This window comes from Neophocaena asiaeorientalis, unplaced genomic scaffold (assembly GCF_003031525.2).
Source record: "Neophocaena asiaeorientalis asiaeorientalis breed wild unplaced genomic scaffold, Neophocaena_asiaeorientalis_V1.1 scaffold93, whole genome shotgun sequence".
Taxonomy (NCBI): Eukaryota; Metazoa; Chordata; class Mammalia; order Artiodactyla; family Phocoenidae; genus Neophocaena; species Neophocaena asiaeorientalis.
In genome coordinates, this window is record NW_020174273.1 from 2,257,035 (window position 1) to 2,274,035 (window position 17,001).

The following is a 17,001-nucleotide window of genomic DNA, read 5'->3' on the forward strand; positions in this document are numbered from 1 at the left end:
TTTACAATGGAATATCTATTATTTTAGATAAATTTTCCAGGTTTCAGGCAGCAATTCATTATACACATTTCTTTTTCTCTTAAAAAGTAGCACATGTTGCAAAAGGAGACCTAAGTCAGATGCTTTGCAATCATAACATTTAAACCTCAGAGAGACAAAAACAGTTCCTAAAACTGTAAATCAAATGAATCTTCAGCTAAAGTTAAAATAACATTTACTTTAATTTTTAAATTGAGAGCCTATATCACATAAAACCAGGCCCACAAATGTTAGCAAATGAAAACGTTTTTGTTTTAGGTTCTCTTGAGTAAGTAATACATTCACAATCACACTTGCTAAAGCTATATTACCAAGGCAGAAAAATGCCTTCTCAAAAAAAGGAGAGCCCCAACAGTTATTTACCTGACCATAAGTTTTTTTGGTTTTTTTTTTGCGTTACGCGGGCCTCTCACTGTTGTGGCCTCTCCCGTTGCGGAGCACAGGCTCCGGACGCGCAGGCTCAGCGGCCATGGCTCACGGGCCCAGCCGCTCCGCGGCATGTGGGATCTTCCCAGACCAGGGCACGAACCCGTGTCCCCTGCATCGGCAGGCGGACTCTCAACCACTGCGCCACCAGGGAAGCCCTGACCATAAGTTTTAATATGAGCCAACAGTTAAGAATAGCTAAGAAAATACCTGACGTAAGCTGAAGCTGCACTAATAAACTAGAGTGTTTGATTCATGGGTTATAGTACAGGGTATTCTTCACTGGTATGCACAATAGCAAAAAAAAATATGGCACAGAATTAAAATCTGGGGCCATCATATTTTAACTGTATTATGGAAAACACTGATAATTAGGATGTGTTCAAAGGGAATCAATATGAAGTTTATAAGTATGGGTATTATTTCACATAAAAGTAGAGGACCTAGGGACATTCAGTCTAGAAAAAGTGACCTTGGAAGATATGATAGCTGCCTTCTAATAGAAGAGACTTACTCCATGCTGCTCCAGAGAACAGAACTAGAACCAATGGATGGAAGGGTGGCAGATTTCAGCCCAATATGAAAAAGAAAAAAAAACAAAAACTTAGAACAGAGTCCAAAGAAACTCTTATAATTTCTATTTGGATGAGGTTTTCCACATTTTGATACTAAAATTAGCTAACATTTCCTACATATATGCCAATTATAAGACAGGAAAAGGGAAGTTTAAACGGTCATAGTGGGAAATTGGTTGGGCATTGACATTTTCTATGGATAATTCCACGTCCTTAAGAAAAATTCCAATAACATATACTTCTTCAAAATTCCTAGAACTGAGAAAAAGAATTATGTTTAAAATATAAATACACCAGTTCTATGAAACTTGTATTTAACATTTACTGATAAGATTTCCCACGTAGAGGCTACATGGTTATGTAAAATTCAGACAGTCTTGAATTCCTATACTGTTTCCATTCATCCCACTGCTCTTTATCGAGTATCTGTTCACATTTCATGGTCCCCAAAACATGTCCTATAGGACAAAAAACAAAAGTTGGCATAGAATAGGAATGTCAAGTACACTAGGCAGGCAATTTGACTTATACTGCCACTGATCTTTTTTTTTTTTTTCTTTGCGGTACGTGGGCCTCTCACTGCTGTGGCCTCTCCTGTTGCGGAGCACAGGCTCCAGACGTGCAGGCTCAGCGGCCATGGCTCACGGGCCCAGCTGCTCCGCGGCATGTGGGATCTTCCTGGACCAGGGCACGAACCCGTGTCCCCTGCATTGGCAGGCGGACTGTCAACCTCTGCGCCACCAGGGAAGCCTGCCACTGATCTTTAAAAGTCCATGCGACTCAGGAAGGGATGACCTTGTGCTCTGGTTTATGCCTATTGCCCCAGCGTAATTATTAATAGTATTCTCACTCTCCTATGTGTCTCAGTTTGAACAATAAATTTTATAGTCACCCTTCCCAGGAATCATACAAAAAGATGCCAGTGCATTTAGCAATTACCATAGACATCCCTAGGGCTGTCTAGCCTAACTTGCTCTGTAGAGCCAGGTCCCTAACCATCATCTGGGCTGGAACCACATGCTCCACCAAAGCATCATGAAGAATGATGATCCAGTCCCAGTTCCCAGGGGGTCAAGGGCTAGGGCAGCTGACTACTATTCAGAATAAAGATTCTCTGATTTGTTATCTTAGACCCATCTGGGAAATTCTCTTCCAATTTCAAATACCTTTAGGAAAACTGCCTTTCACATGACACAGATGACTAGACTGGACTATAGCCGTTCAATTAAGTATCAAGTAGCTAAGTCTAAATAAGTAAATTAATTTTTAAAAATTCAGGTCAAGTTCAAATTAGCTTACATAAAAATTAGTCTTAAGTTGAAACAGTTCAAATCAAAGTTTTTGCCTAGTCTGGGGTGTGAGAATAAAAGGTGTTAAATTATATCCCTACATAAAATGTAAGACTTTTAACTATCTTTAAATGATTTCTTAAATAGGGAATTCCCTGGAGGTCCAGTGGTTAGGACTCTGTGCTCTCACTGCCAAGGGCCTCAGTTCAACCCCTGGTTGGGGAACTAAAATCCCACAAGCCGTGTGGCCAAAAATAAATAAATAAATAATTTTAAAAAAACTTAAATAGAACAGGACATAAAATCCCAAATCTTGTGCCATAAAAAATAATTTGTGAAATATGAGAAGATTTTCATTTACTAAGCATCCAGTAGAGCAGAAGCTTTTACTTAGGTGGTAATATCCTTTGTGAATAAATTAAATCTAATCAGCTTCAGTCAGTTTTAAACTGGGACAAATTAAATAATAAATTATGAAACAAACATATAAAAACAACACGGGTAAGAAAGTTTAAGAAACAATCAGACAGGGACTTCCCTGGTGGCGCAGTGGTTAAGAATCCACCTGCCAGGCTTCCCTGGTGGTGCAGTGGTTGAGAGTCTGCCTGCCGATGCAGGGGACGCGGGTTCGTGCCCCGGTCTGGGAAGATCCCACATGCCGCGGAGCGGCTGGGCCCGTGAGCCATGGCCGCTGAGCCTGCACGTCCGGAGCCTGTGCTCCGCAACAGGAGAGGCCACAACAGTGAGAGGCCCGCATACCACAAAAAAGAATCCCCCTGCCAATGCAGGGGACACGGGTTTGAGCCCTGGTCCAGGAAGATCCCACATGCCATGGAGCAACTAAGCCTGTGTGCCACAACTACTGAGCCTGCACTCTAGAGCCCGCAAGCCACAAATACTGAGCCCACATGGTGCAACTACTGAAGCCCGCATGCCTAGAGCCTGTGCTCTGCAACAAGAGAAGCCACCGCAATGAGAAGCCTGTGTACCGCAATGAAGAGCAGCCCCCACTCGCCACAACTACAGAAAGCCGGCGCAGCAACGAAGATGCAATGCCACCAAAAATAAACAAACAAACAAAAAGATACCAAAAAGAAAAAGAAACAATCAGACATAAAATGGAAGGGTATTTCTCTTGGCGGTGGGGGGCGGGGGGGGGGAGAGGATTTAGGAAATTATTAATATTGAAGAGTAAAAACATCCTTCATATTTCTGAACTTAAGCTGGAGGTTAATGGTCTGCTCCCTACTTGCTTACCAAAAAGTGAAGCCAGCCAGAAGCCTTACCGAAATAAACAGCCAGCTAAAATCACCAGATGTTTAAAGAAAACCTACTATAAACTGCAAAAGAAATAAGAATGAACCCATGGAAAATGGATATCTCAAAGCAACAGATAAGAATTTTAAAAATCTCTAATTTGTATCCATAAAACAAGAATTTTACACTAGTTAGAAGATAAAGTTGAAGGACATGGACAAGATAAAGACAAAAGAAAAGAGAAAGGATAAATATAGCAGGTCTAATATTCCAACAAAAAGGAATTCTAGAGTAAAGAAAAAAAGCAGATAGAAGAAATTAAGAAATTTCCCACTCTTGAAGGGAGGCCCGCATTTTCAAATTCAAATATCTACAGAGTATAAAACAGAAATGAAAGAACAACACTGAGAGACATATACTGATAGCATTTCATAACACAAGACAAAAAAAAAGATCCTTTAAATCTCCGGAGAGAAGAAAAACAGATCACCTACATACAAGTAAATGAAAATCAGACTTACTGATAACACCAGTGGCTGGAGGACAATAGGGTAATGTCTTCAAAATTCAAGGGAAAATGATTATCAATGTAGAATTCTGCACCCAGTTAAACTATTAACACAGAATAATGATTCTGACATTCAAGGTCTGAAGGAGTTTACCTCCCACATGCCTTTTCTTAGGAAGCTACATGAAAATGTACTTCAGCAAAAAATAAAACAAGAAAGATATCATGGGATCCTACAAACAGTAGATTCAAACTCAGGAGACAGATAAAAGCCCAGGTCGGCAGCTATGCAGCAGGCCCAGAAAGGCAGTAAGTTTATGAGACTGAAATCAAAGGAAGGACAGAAGCCTCCAGGAGAAGGATGTCTAGGAAAACAGATGACTGGACAATGGACAGTAGACCAAGAGCCTGGGAAAATCTCATGATATAATCAAGGCACCAAGAAGATTTGTGTGAAAAAAGGGTAATGAAAGACTTCAGGAAATATGAAACTGCTCAAGAAAAGTCATGATCTCAGCTGAGCAATTAGTAGGGTGTAAAAAAGGAAAAATCTGTTTGAAATTGACCCTGCAAAGATTCTCTATTAAGTGATACAGGGTTGTAAAAATGGAATACATGAGGAATTCTAATCCTAGAACAGTACTTGGCTCCAGAGTAAATACTATTTACAGTCATAATAATGAAACAGTTTTCTGCTTTAAGGTTTTAGAATCAACCTAAATCACGGAAGATAAACTATGATTACAGAACACAATGTAAGTGTTATCACAAGGAAAACAAGAGCTGAGTTGGGGGATGGGGAGGAGAAAGAGGGAAAGTAAAGCACAAGGGTTTCAAGATTCTTAGAGTACCAAGATACTGTCTACCTTTGATGGAACTAGAATTGGTGTGTATTGTTTGAAGTAACAGAAATAGTCATATCACTGAATCTGGGAGGAGAAATGAGAAGCATGAGAGAGTATGTATGAAATCCTAACCATGATTGTAAGAAATCAAACTATAATGCATAAAGTTGATAAATTAAGACATAAAAAAGCAGCATACTATTTAGTGATATGGAGGTTAGAAATAAAACCAAAATGCGTTAAAGGTGGGGAACTGGGAGGCAGGGAGAACGAAAATAAGGGACTGTTGTTTTCATTCAGCCCTTCTATACTATTTTTAATTAATTAATGCATTACTCTGGGAGTAATGAAAGATAAGCAGAAAGATATCAGAATAGAATTCTCAAGCTGGCAACTTCAATGACCAACAAACCAACCCTGAATTTAAATACTCCTTTCTAGTTATCCCAACACAACTCTAATATCTACATTTCTGGCCTCAACCCTAATCTATATCCAACTTCAGGCCCATCTTTAAGTGCTTTTGAATTCCATCAATATGACCTGGCTTCATACTACACTACTAAATTTATAGTCACTACTGAAATTAAAATAACTTATGTGTACAAATGACTCATCCGCATAAGCGGCATCCTACACCTCTGTTAGTTATATACAACAGTGGTTCTCAAAATGTGATGCAAGGACTGCTGAGGGTCCCTAAGACCGTTTCAGAGGGCTCAGGAGGTTGGTTCTCCCTTTTCAATTACAGATTGCCTTCATATATTTTAATCCGAACAATTTACTTCAACAGACAATGCAGAAGCAGGTATGAGAATCCAACCATCTTAATTGAGATATTAAAAAGATTTGTTTGCTTCCCTGGTGGCGCAGTGGTTGAGTCCACCTGCCTATGCAGGGGACACGGGTTCGTGCCCCGGTCCGGGAAGATCCCACATGCCACGGAGCAGCTAGGCACGTAAGCTGTGGCCGCTGAGCCTGCGCGTCCAGAGCCTGTGTGTCTGGAGCCTGTGCTCCACAACGGGAGAGGCCACAACAGTGAGAGGCCCGCGTACCACAAAAAAAAAAAAAAAAACAAAAAAAAACAATTTGTAGAAATGTTAAACAATGCTTCTCATCTTACTACTTTTTCAGTGGTTGGAATATAGTTATTTTTCATAAAGATATTTCTGGTTAGGGGGAGGCCCGGGTACCCAAAAAAAAAAAAAAAAACAAAAAAAAACCATTTGTAGAAATGTTAAACAATGCTTCTCATCTTACTACTTTTTCAGTGGTTGGAATATAGTTATTTTTCATAAAGATATTTCTGGTTAGCATGTAGTGGTATTTTTACTATTTTAAAACAATTTAATAAATATTTTTAAAATTTCTAAAATAGTAAGTATTATATAATCCGCATAAGCAAAAGCTTTTGGGGGTTTTTAGTAATTAGAGGTTAGAAGGGTCCCCAACCAAAAAGTTTGAGAACCACCATTTTACGATACAGAACATTAACTTAGAGTCTGTAATGGTATTCACCATTCATTTTCCTGCTCTTTACTTACTGCCCCTTTAAGCAAAATGTTTCCTTCTATCTTATGACATGGAAACAGTACTTGTTCTCTGGTAAAATGAGCACTGAAAAAGTGGCCAGAGCCCCAAGTCTGCTGCCTACAACTGTGTAATAGTCTTATCTAGGGCTCCAAATCTCCTCCCAGTTTACCTGGTGTGCTGCTGTACAAATATTTTCTATGTTAGCAGAGACATCAAAGGCATAGGGAAGTAATGGCTTAGAATTTTGGAACTCCCACACAAAACTAACAGAAGGTGAATTAGGAAAAAGCTCACTTCCCCCTTTAAGGGAGAACTGTAAGGAAACTTTCCTGTCTCAGCCTTGGCTCCAAGTAAAAGAGAGAAGCCTCTCCTGATAATTCTTAACAAAAAGCCAGCACTCCTCTACTTTGGGCTCTGGAATTCACATTAGCTGACCAGGAAAACTAACTACTTGGTTTGGCGTTTATTTATTTCCTTCCAGGTACCACAAAATGCTCATTCCTCTCTAATGCTACCATGTTCCAAAAAAGAGGAGATCTCAATCAAAAATCACAAACAAAACTCATACGGAAACAAGATACTAGGAGCAAGAGTTTGGAAAAAAAAAAAAGACTACAAGTATTAGTATTGGATACAAAATATAAAATAAGTACACTTAAAGAGACTATGAAAACCAAGACCAAGAACTAAGAGTTCAATCAAAAACAACCAGATGAATTAAAAAAAAAAAAAAAAAACAGAATTTCCAGAAATGAAATACAGTATATAAAAATTATAATCAGACACTCAGAAAGGCATTACATAACTGATTAGACATAGCTGGCAAAAAAAAAATCTATAAAAATTACTCAGAAGGCACACAAAGAGATGAAAGATATTAAAGAGGTTAAAAGACCAGGAGAAAAGAATAAAAAATAGTAACTTACAACTCATTGGAGTTGCAAATGAAGAAAAAGGGAGAGAGGAAACATCTAAATAGAATGTCTGATATAACAATCCTCAGATCCAGGAGCCCCCAACTAACCCTAAGTAGGATTAAATAAGGAATTCTCACCAAGACGCATCTGAGTGAAACTGTAAACACCAAAGAGAGAGAAGCACAAGTAGCTTGAGGGAAAAAAATCCCTAGAAACTAAGTGATGACTTCTCAAGAATGAGAAGGGTGAAATGAAGATATTTTGAGATTAAAAAAGAGAGAAAAACCAAAAAAACATTGTTATCAGTAGACCCACATTAAAGGACATTCTCAAAGATTTACTTTAGGAAGAATGAAAATGATCTCAGAGGGAATGAATATTAAATAATAATAAAAAAGTGGTAAATACGAAGGCAAATTTAAATACTCACTAGCTATATAAAACAATAATTTTGTTCAACAACGGTTGTGGGGTTAAGAACATCTGAAATATAGTACAACAAAAGCACAAAAATCAGGAGTGGACTGACCAAAGTTAAACATTTTAAGTCCTGGTATTGTTTAGGAGAATAAAGGTGATGATTAACTTTAGACTAAGTGAAATATGCTAAATTTCTAAAGGAACCACTATAGGACAAATGCGGAATGTTTCATTTCTGAAAGGCCATGAGGGAAACAAGTCTCACGCAAGAAAATGTAGGCAGCTCCTGTCACTTACATTATTTTTTTTTTTTTTTCACTTACATTATTAAATGTGCTTTTTCTCCCCTGGAAAACATACTTTGTATGTGTTTGTTTCAATTTTGCATAAAATGGTAAAGTAACTGATAAAACTTTTTTTTCTGTCTTTCTCTTGGCACACAAAACAAAATTTAACCTTTCCATTAGTCCAAATTTAATGCTCAACATTGCTGGACTTTTCTAGGTCAAATTATGGCATTTTACATATCTACAAAATCACTGACAAATTTATCTTTACATTTAGTATTTTATAATGTTGAGAATGATGCAAAATTAAACTTTCTCATGGAATAATCCCAAAGACAAACCACCTTTAAATATTCCCTAAACTTGTTATTGTAATGTCATGCTCCCATTAACCTTCACAGTGCTATTAAAACAATAACTGCATCATTGTAGAATTTTAGAAGAAATTTAAATTCAGGCTCTATTTTCTTCTTAAAAACTAGAACAAATAAAATAACTAATCCTAAAATTTCTACCAACTCTTTAGATGGGTAGACTACAAGGGAGGGAGGGTGGTTAAATATCATATGAAAACCGTTGACAGTTTTCTTGACATCTTTTAACTCTCAACATACCAGGAGAAATATCATTTGGGTCCATTGGACCGCTTCCATTTTCTGTATTTTTGAGGTCATTTGACAATTTACATAAGAATAAGGGATAATGAAAATACTATTAGAAAATTTTAAATACAGAGTACAATAAACCCAAATTTTTATTCCACATATACACAAAATGCACCATGTTCTCTGAACATAACTGCTCATCAACTTTCATGCATGAACATGGAACATGTCCATCCCATAAATGCTAATTCCACATTTCAAATATTTTTCTAATAAGTTCTAACCTACCATTACTTTTGGTTCATCTTCCTGCATCTGAATTGTCAAAATGCAATGCTTAAAAAAGTTTTGAAATGTTTTATGGCTCATATTTTGTTGAAGAGAGATGGTCATCTACTTTGCTCCATAACTGTAAAACATTATCAGTTTTTTGCTTTGGAATGATCTAAAGAATCTTTTAAATTCTACACCATCTATTTCCTTCCAACTACCTTTGTATACATATCTGCCTTAAGCATCTGTCCACTAATGAACCATATCGAGTAAATTTTGGTTCACAAACATCACAAAACATGAAAGATTTCTGCCACATATACTTTTAGCAAAATGGGATGTTCTGGAACTTGTCACAGAATATTACATAATGAAGTCCTTCCTGTTAACTAGATGAGAATACCTTACTTTCCTTTTTTATCCTTATAAATATATTTTTCACTCACTGATTCTTCAGTTTGAAAAAAATCATCTAGGACATTGTATCTATAGACTTAGGCTGAGATTTTGCTTATACAATCAATTTCACCATTATCATTTGTCTAGAGTGGTGCTATTTTTGTATTTATCTTATTTAGCTAAGAGTTGTCAAATATCGTCTTGTGTTAACTTTCTTCTCTTTGCCAGTATGAACAGAGAATTAGTAATTCTGACTCCTCAACTGTGTTGAAGGAAAGCTAAAAGCCAACTATTAAAGACAGCATCTCTCCTTTCTTTCATACCTTCTTGAAAGACAATGCAATACTTTAGACAATGCAACATCCTCCAATTATTTCACTATTTTACTATCCTTTTAGGTCAGTGGTCCCCAACGTTTTTGGCACCAGGGACTGGTTTCGTGTAAGACAATTTTTCCAAGGACAGGAGGGGGTGGTTCAGGCACAGTATCTTTTCCCAGAAATAAAAAATGAATTAAAAATTTTATTTTCATTTAATCGATCTTCAAAAACGGTGCTTCCGAATACTTTAAGCCCATTTAACCTCTAGGACCCTCAAGAATTTATCTGTGGATAAACAACTGTATAGCACAGGGAACTACATTCAATATCCTGGGATAAACCATAACGGAAAAGAATGTATACATGTGTATAATTGAGCCGCTTTGCTATACAGCAGAAATTCACGTAACACTGTAAATCAACTACACGTCAACAACAGCAACAAAAAAATTTATTTGAATACCAAATTCGACTACAAGACCTATCTTATGCAAAATTTTATGCTTGTCTTTCTGTAGCTCCAAACGATCAGATTCTAGTTTTTCTATACCGGCTGCCCATGAAAATTATACCGAAGATCTTGCTAACTATCAGTCCTTTATCCAGCCTCTCTAAAACCCTAACATTGCTGATTACTCCATCTTCTTTTGGTTTTTATGAACACTACATTCTCCCAGCTCTCTGCCCACCCTGACCCTGTCTCAGTATTTGCTTCTTTCTTTGGCCCTACTGTAAACACAGATGTCCCCCAAGTTTGTAACCGTGGCTTTGTTCTATTTTTTTTTCCCACTCATTCAAAAAATGTTTACTAAATGTTTGATGTATGACAGGCACTGTACTTTCTCTGGTTTCATCCATGCTCACACCTATAACGGTGGATCACCACCATATGGATGATATTCGGATTTACACTACGACCCTTATCCCTCTTCTGAGCTCCATTTCCAAATGTCTACTGAATATAATATTAACATTGATGGAGATATATGTATGGAGGGGCTATTCTGAGCACTTTACAAATTTTATCTCATTGAATTCTCAAATCACAATGGAGACTGTAGAGGCCTCCAGGGATGCTGATAGTGTTGTTTTTTTGATTGGGTGCTGGTTATACAGGTATGTCCAGCTTATGACATTTCATCAAGCTATATTCTTAATATATGTGCAGTTCTTTTTATATATACCATACTTCGACGGAGAATTTTTTTTAAATTTCAATCCTATGAGGTAATTATTAGTATTATCTCTAATTTATAGATGAAGAAACTCAAGTACCAAAGGACTGTGTGCCCAATGTCACATGACAAATAGTAGAGGGATCCTGGATTCAGCTCAGCTAGCCTGATTTCAGAACCCACCAACTATCAACCATACCAAGAATTTAATTTAGGTAATTCCCTGGCTGTCCAGTGGTTAGGACTCAGCGCTTTCACAGCTGAGGGCTAGGGTTCAATCCCTGGTCTGGGAACTAAGATCCCACATGCCACACAGCGCAGCCAGCGGGGAGGAGTGGGGGGTGGATTTAATTCATTCCTATCTTGGCTCAACACATTTTGTCTAAAATGACCTTCCCTCCCTCCATTTTCAGAATTAAAGACCATGAAGCCTACCTCAAACTCCATAGTCAGAATCCTCCAATTCCCCATTTTAGTATTTCATTAAAACTCAGTTATGATCGCTATCATGGCATAGTTACCTGGAGGTATACCTGCCCCTACCCTCATCCCCCAGGAGTGTAAACTCCTTGAAAGCAGGGACTATGCATACTGTAAGTTACTCCCTATGAACATATTTTAATATATATATTATTACATGAGGAGACTAATACTAAAACAACAAAAAAGCCCAGTGTTCTTTGCTTCATTAATTCGCCTTCTGTAAGGATGAATTAAGAGCTGCACTGCACACAGCTTTCACAAAACACTAAGAAATGTTATACTCGGAACAACGACCCTAATTCTGATAGAGTGATGCCAAGGACAATGTTGTTGGCGCACTCCTCACCTTTAATCTCATTCTAGTAATTCTAACATACTTTGTCAATTACTACATTTATAAGCCCAAGGACTGTCTTCTGATTATCCTGATGGTGTACTTCTGAATAATAATTTGGTTGATTTGCTTTTTTTTGACAAATACCTCTACTTAAACAGCTATATATTCTAATCCAACTGCCCATAAGATACATCTATTTCTGGGCTATTTTAAGCCAATGATCTATTTGTCTATCCCTCTACCAATACCACATTTTCCTGTTTAATAACATCTTTTGGTCCCTGCTAATACAAGACCTTCCTTATGATCTTACAAGATTGTCATGACTACTTTTGGACAAATACTCTCTTCACTATCAACATGAGAACTCCTTTATCAAGTTACCCCAAAAAGCCTGTTGTGATTTTTATTGCAATTACATTAAACATATAGACTACTTAGGAGAAAATCGACAACTAGATAGTATTGATTTTTTTTCACTGCATGAACACAGCCCATCTTCAATTATTTGTCTTCTTTTATGTCCTTTATAGCCTACTGTATTTTTTTCTTAAAGTGTTTTGTATATCTCATTAGTTTTATTTCTACTTAATAGATTCTGTGGCTATATAAAAAGGACTTATTTGAAATTTGATAATCTAATTAATTCAACATTGCTGAAACAGGAGTGATCTTAGATCCAGAAAATTTGAACTTATTATTTCTCATATTAGTCTGTTGATTATAATCATGTTGCTTGCAAACAATTAAAAACTTGGAGGTCCCTATTAAACTGACACTGAAACCGAGGCCTCCAATTGATACTCAAGTACCTACTTTTAAAACATTTGAGATTATGAAGCTCTATATATTAAGTGTATGATAGCCATCAACTATGGAGAGCTTTTAAAACCCTTTTAGTATTATTATACAAATCTCTATAGAAAACTAGCATTGGTAAAATGCCTATTGAAAATCAAGCACTAGGCTAGGAAGGTTTACATTTAATAACTTCGCCTCAAAGCAAGTTAGTTGAGGAAACTGAGTTGTAGAAAGATTAGGTGACTTGCATAAGTGTCTAAAGAGATAGAGTTGAGATTCAAATCCAAAGCCTTTTCATTATAGTATACTGTGAGGCACGTTATAAAAACACAGTCAAGCATACACCTTAAGCATTCTATACAGGGCTATTCTCCCTCATTCTACTCTTAAGGCTATTAATAACATATACAGGATATATCATCATTGTAAAAGCACTAATCCTTCTGGAAAGAAAATTTTCATTATTTCAAGTTCATTCATGCAATATGAATCCTAAGATCTCTGATTCAACAACGGAGGAGCTGATATAATTAGCAGTTGCAGTAATTTTTTTTTGGTAGAGCCAGTAAATTTCCATCACTAAGATCGGTTTCAAAAACCTGTTCACCTGGTTTTCTCACCATCTCAGTTAGTGATTACTTCTTTCTACCTTACTAGTGTCACTTTTATTCTTTCCTTCAAGATACAATATTCTTAACTCTACATTCAAGCAAAAAAGAGGAGGAAAATTCACTGGCCAATCAACCTACCCAAGTTATCTTAGTGATGTGAAAAGATACTTATCCTTTAGGAACAGATGTCCTAAAGACATCTCAAGAATCACTAGATGAGATGCCTTCTTTTGACTAACAGATGCTTAATTTAAGCTAATGTCCAGACAACAGTCGAAATCCACTTAAACATTTATTATTTAACAACATTTGCTGAGATCCTAAGAATATGGGGGCAATTGTTTTGTACCTTTATACAATCATTACTCTATAAAGTTTCTGAACTCAATTAATTCTAGATATTAAAAGGGTAAAAAAAAAGTTGGCGAATGATTATTTTAAATAGCTAACTTTATTGAAGGTAGAATAACATTCAGATACCAATGATACACTAAGAGCTACAGATAGAACAAAGAAAATTAGTTTAAGCACAAGCTAAACATTTAGGTTATGCAGGTTAACAGACAAGCATCTTGAGTTCAGATAGAAAGGTGACAAGAAAGATATGACCAAGGCTTTGCTAAAGAATACAAGAAACTAGCTGTTTAAAACTCTCCAAGAAAAAGTTATGTCCTATTCATAGTGGGATATAATGGGATTACTTTAGTTTATATTACATATACATAGCATATTTGTTTATGCCACAAATCCCCTTCAAAAACTGAAGAACTCCTATGAGAACTTCTGTAAAACTGCCAATGAAGGAGACAAAAAAACTCATTTGATCCTACGATAGTTAATTAGAAAGTTTTTTCCACTGAGAATTATCTTTCTCACATTCTTTGCTACCCTAAGTTCTTACAACTGTTGAAATCATTTTTTTCAAGATTTATTATAAAATTAATGTCTGTCTAAAAGTTTTTAAGTATATCTTCTCAAACAAAAAAGGTACTCTACTGAAGTAGGTACTTATCTAACCAAGTTCCCTTTCTGCCATGAAGCCATTCCTGTTTTTTCATCATGCTTGAGATCTGCCTTGTCCTACACACCCCAAATTAACATTCTACCAGAAATATATACTTATAAACACAATAATTAATACTTAAAACCTTTCTGATTTTGTCACTGCCAAGGGGAAAAAAGCACATGAAAGGTAAGAAAATGAAAAGATTACATTTGCAATAGTGGCAAGTGGCACCAATAGGTTTATTTACTAGCCTTAAAAAAATAAAGAAGCAGGAAGAAAAGCAATCAGTAGCTGATGGAACGTGTAGCACAAAGACTGAATAAATGCTTACCACAAAAATATTTAATATGTATTATACAAAAGAAAAACCTGGTTTATCTAAAGGTTATTAGTAGTAGAACTTATAAGAGATCTTTACAACATCTCTTAAAGAACTTTGATACTTAGTATGCCATTATAAATCTCAAATATTAACAAGCAAAAAGAAAGTCTAAATTTAAAATAAATTTAATCAAATACCTCACATAGTGGTAACCAAGAAAACTAAGAACTGGAATTAAATCTAGACTTAGAATAGTTACTCTCAGTTATCTGCACTCAACGACAGGTGAAGCAACTATTCACATAATCTACAGGTAAATGTTTAAGATCTCCTTAAGTTTACATCCTCCAAAAAAAATTCTTTTTTGCAAAGTAAGCCTTGGTCTTCCATGTCTCAAAGTTACATTTTAATGATTTCTAGACAGGAAGAAAGATGAGCACCATCACTGCATTTTTTGCATATGCTTTTATTATTAATGCTATTTGTTCATCTTCCTTGAACCAAGGTATTAGCATTACTGGACCTGATTTCTTTCCATTAAAAACAAACAATTCTATATAGTATGTTATATACAAGGACAGAGCAACTTAACAATTAGTTTTGCCAATACATGCATAAATAAGTAATGTCAAAAGACTAGTCTTTTCTCATTAGACACACATATTAACAAGCAATTTAATACTTTGGATTGCTGTTACAGTTTACTGAAACTTTATAAGATTCAAAGCCAAAGAAAAACTAGGTACAGAAATTCTGTAATAGCTTCCTATACTGGGATAAAATACATACACGCAAATATTTGATCAAAAAATGATTATCTTTAAATTGGCATTTCCTCCCCTCATTTCTATCTATAGGTTTGCATTCGAAAAAGTATTTCAAAACTGCCACAAAGAATAAACCCACTACATTTTCAGTAAACAGTTAATAATCCAACAAATCTATCACTCTGCCCACAGTAACAGAAAAATACTGTGTAAAACAATTAAAACTTAAATGGTTAAATACAGCCTTGTGTAGGACACACAGTACTTGCTAGCAGTAGATTTACAGCACAGTGCTGATTAGCTGTATCTTGTTTCCCAGAAAAAGAAAATGGCTTGATTTTTCTCTCCACGAAAATTATTTGCTCTTTATTAAAGTGGCTGGGACTTTGTTAGTTGTTTAATTATCACAATTTGTAAGTAAAGAATTTTTTAAAAGTTTGAAAAGCCCCAAGATCATGCCCCAATAATTTGTCATCTCAGTTCTTTTTCTGGAAATAAGCTTCAAGGTAAGAGAGACTTGTAAAACAATGCCACATGCGTTCAACGCATTTGACAATTAGTAGAATATTAATTTCATCAATAAAACACATTTACACATTTTAATATCTCTTAAAAATCAATGGGGTCTTAAGCATTGAGTCATATTTTAACTGGTGGTGATTTTTTCAGTGATACATAAAATAATGATACCCTTCCTTTATAATAAATGCTATCTTATAATTCCATGAAATATGGCAACTCTGTTCCTCAGAATTACACGTTTTAACCAAAAAAGATAGCCCAATTTTACAGATGAGAAAAATGAAAGACCAAATAAGAGATGTCCCCAACGTCATTAAAATCCGGAGCAAAAAAGACTGGAACCCAGGTCTTCTGGTTCCCAGTGATGTCCTTTCCATTAGACAACCCGCCGCCTTAAGTGAATGAGGTGAGAAAACTACCTGGGTTTATTAACCAATAGCTAATTTACCTAGTACACAGATATCTAATATAATCTCTCTCTATAAAAAGCTGATCACTTAGGAGCCCTGAACGCTTACGGCCTGAGTCTAAAGAGACTGTCTCAGACTGACTCAAAAGTAACAACAACAGAATCTAGGGTTTTTCTTTCTTTTGATAAGATATATAACGAACTACAGAAACTTCAGAAATTAGAGCTTCCCTTAGGTAAGAGATTTCATAGGGTGCATTTCACGGCACCTCACTTGCACTTTTCATTTCCCTGGAGGGGAAAGACCCGCCAAGGGGAATTACTGGCCCACCTGGAGCCTAAACGCAACAGCTAGAACAAAGCTGTGGACTCATTTATCAGCACTAGAAACTTCGCACATCTCTTCCAGCCTACCAGCTACACAATTCACAGGTGGTTGGTGTGTTTATCTCTCTCCTTGAAGGGAGAACTAAAGGAACCAAACGAATGCGATGACACCCACAGTCTGTGTGCGGGGATGGGGTGGAAGGCCAGGGGAGACCACGGGACGCAGGAGAAGGCACCCAAGAAAACAACACGTTATCTGGGCTCGGGGGGCCGGAGCACCGGGCGAGGACCGGTGCCCGGGCGGCGGCGCGACTCCGCACTCCCCGAAAGGTGCCCTCGCCCACCGTCTCTTTCCCCAAGTGGGAGGATATCGGAGGTGGGGACCGGCCCGGCGGGGGCGGGGACCGGAGGCACCGCAGGGGCCGCGGCCTCGGCTCCCTCCCTCCCAGCCCGGCGGGGGTGGCGGCTCGGCTCAGAGGCCGCGGGAGGCCATTTTAGCTGCGGGGCCGCCAAAGGCCCGGGAGGCCCTCCGCCTCACCGTCTCCCGC

General features: G+C 37.1%; 1 protein-coding gene across 2 annotated transcripts in view; it reads right to left on the minus strand.

The window, feature by feature from the left end:
• ZFR (zinc finger RNA binding protein) overlaps positions 1–17,001 on the minus strand; it is a 71,980-nt gene that overhangs the window by 54,397 nt on the left and 582 nt on the right. The window lies entirely within an intron of this gene.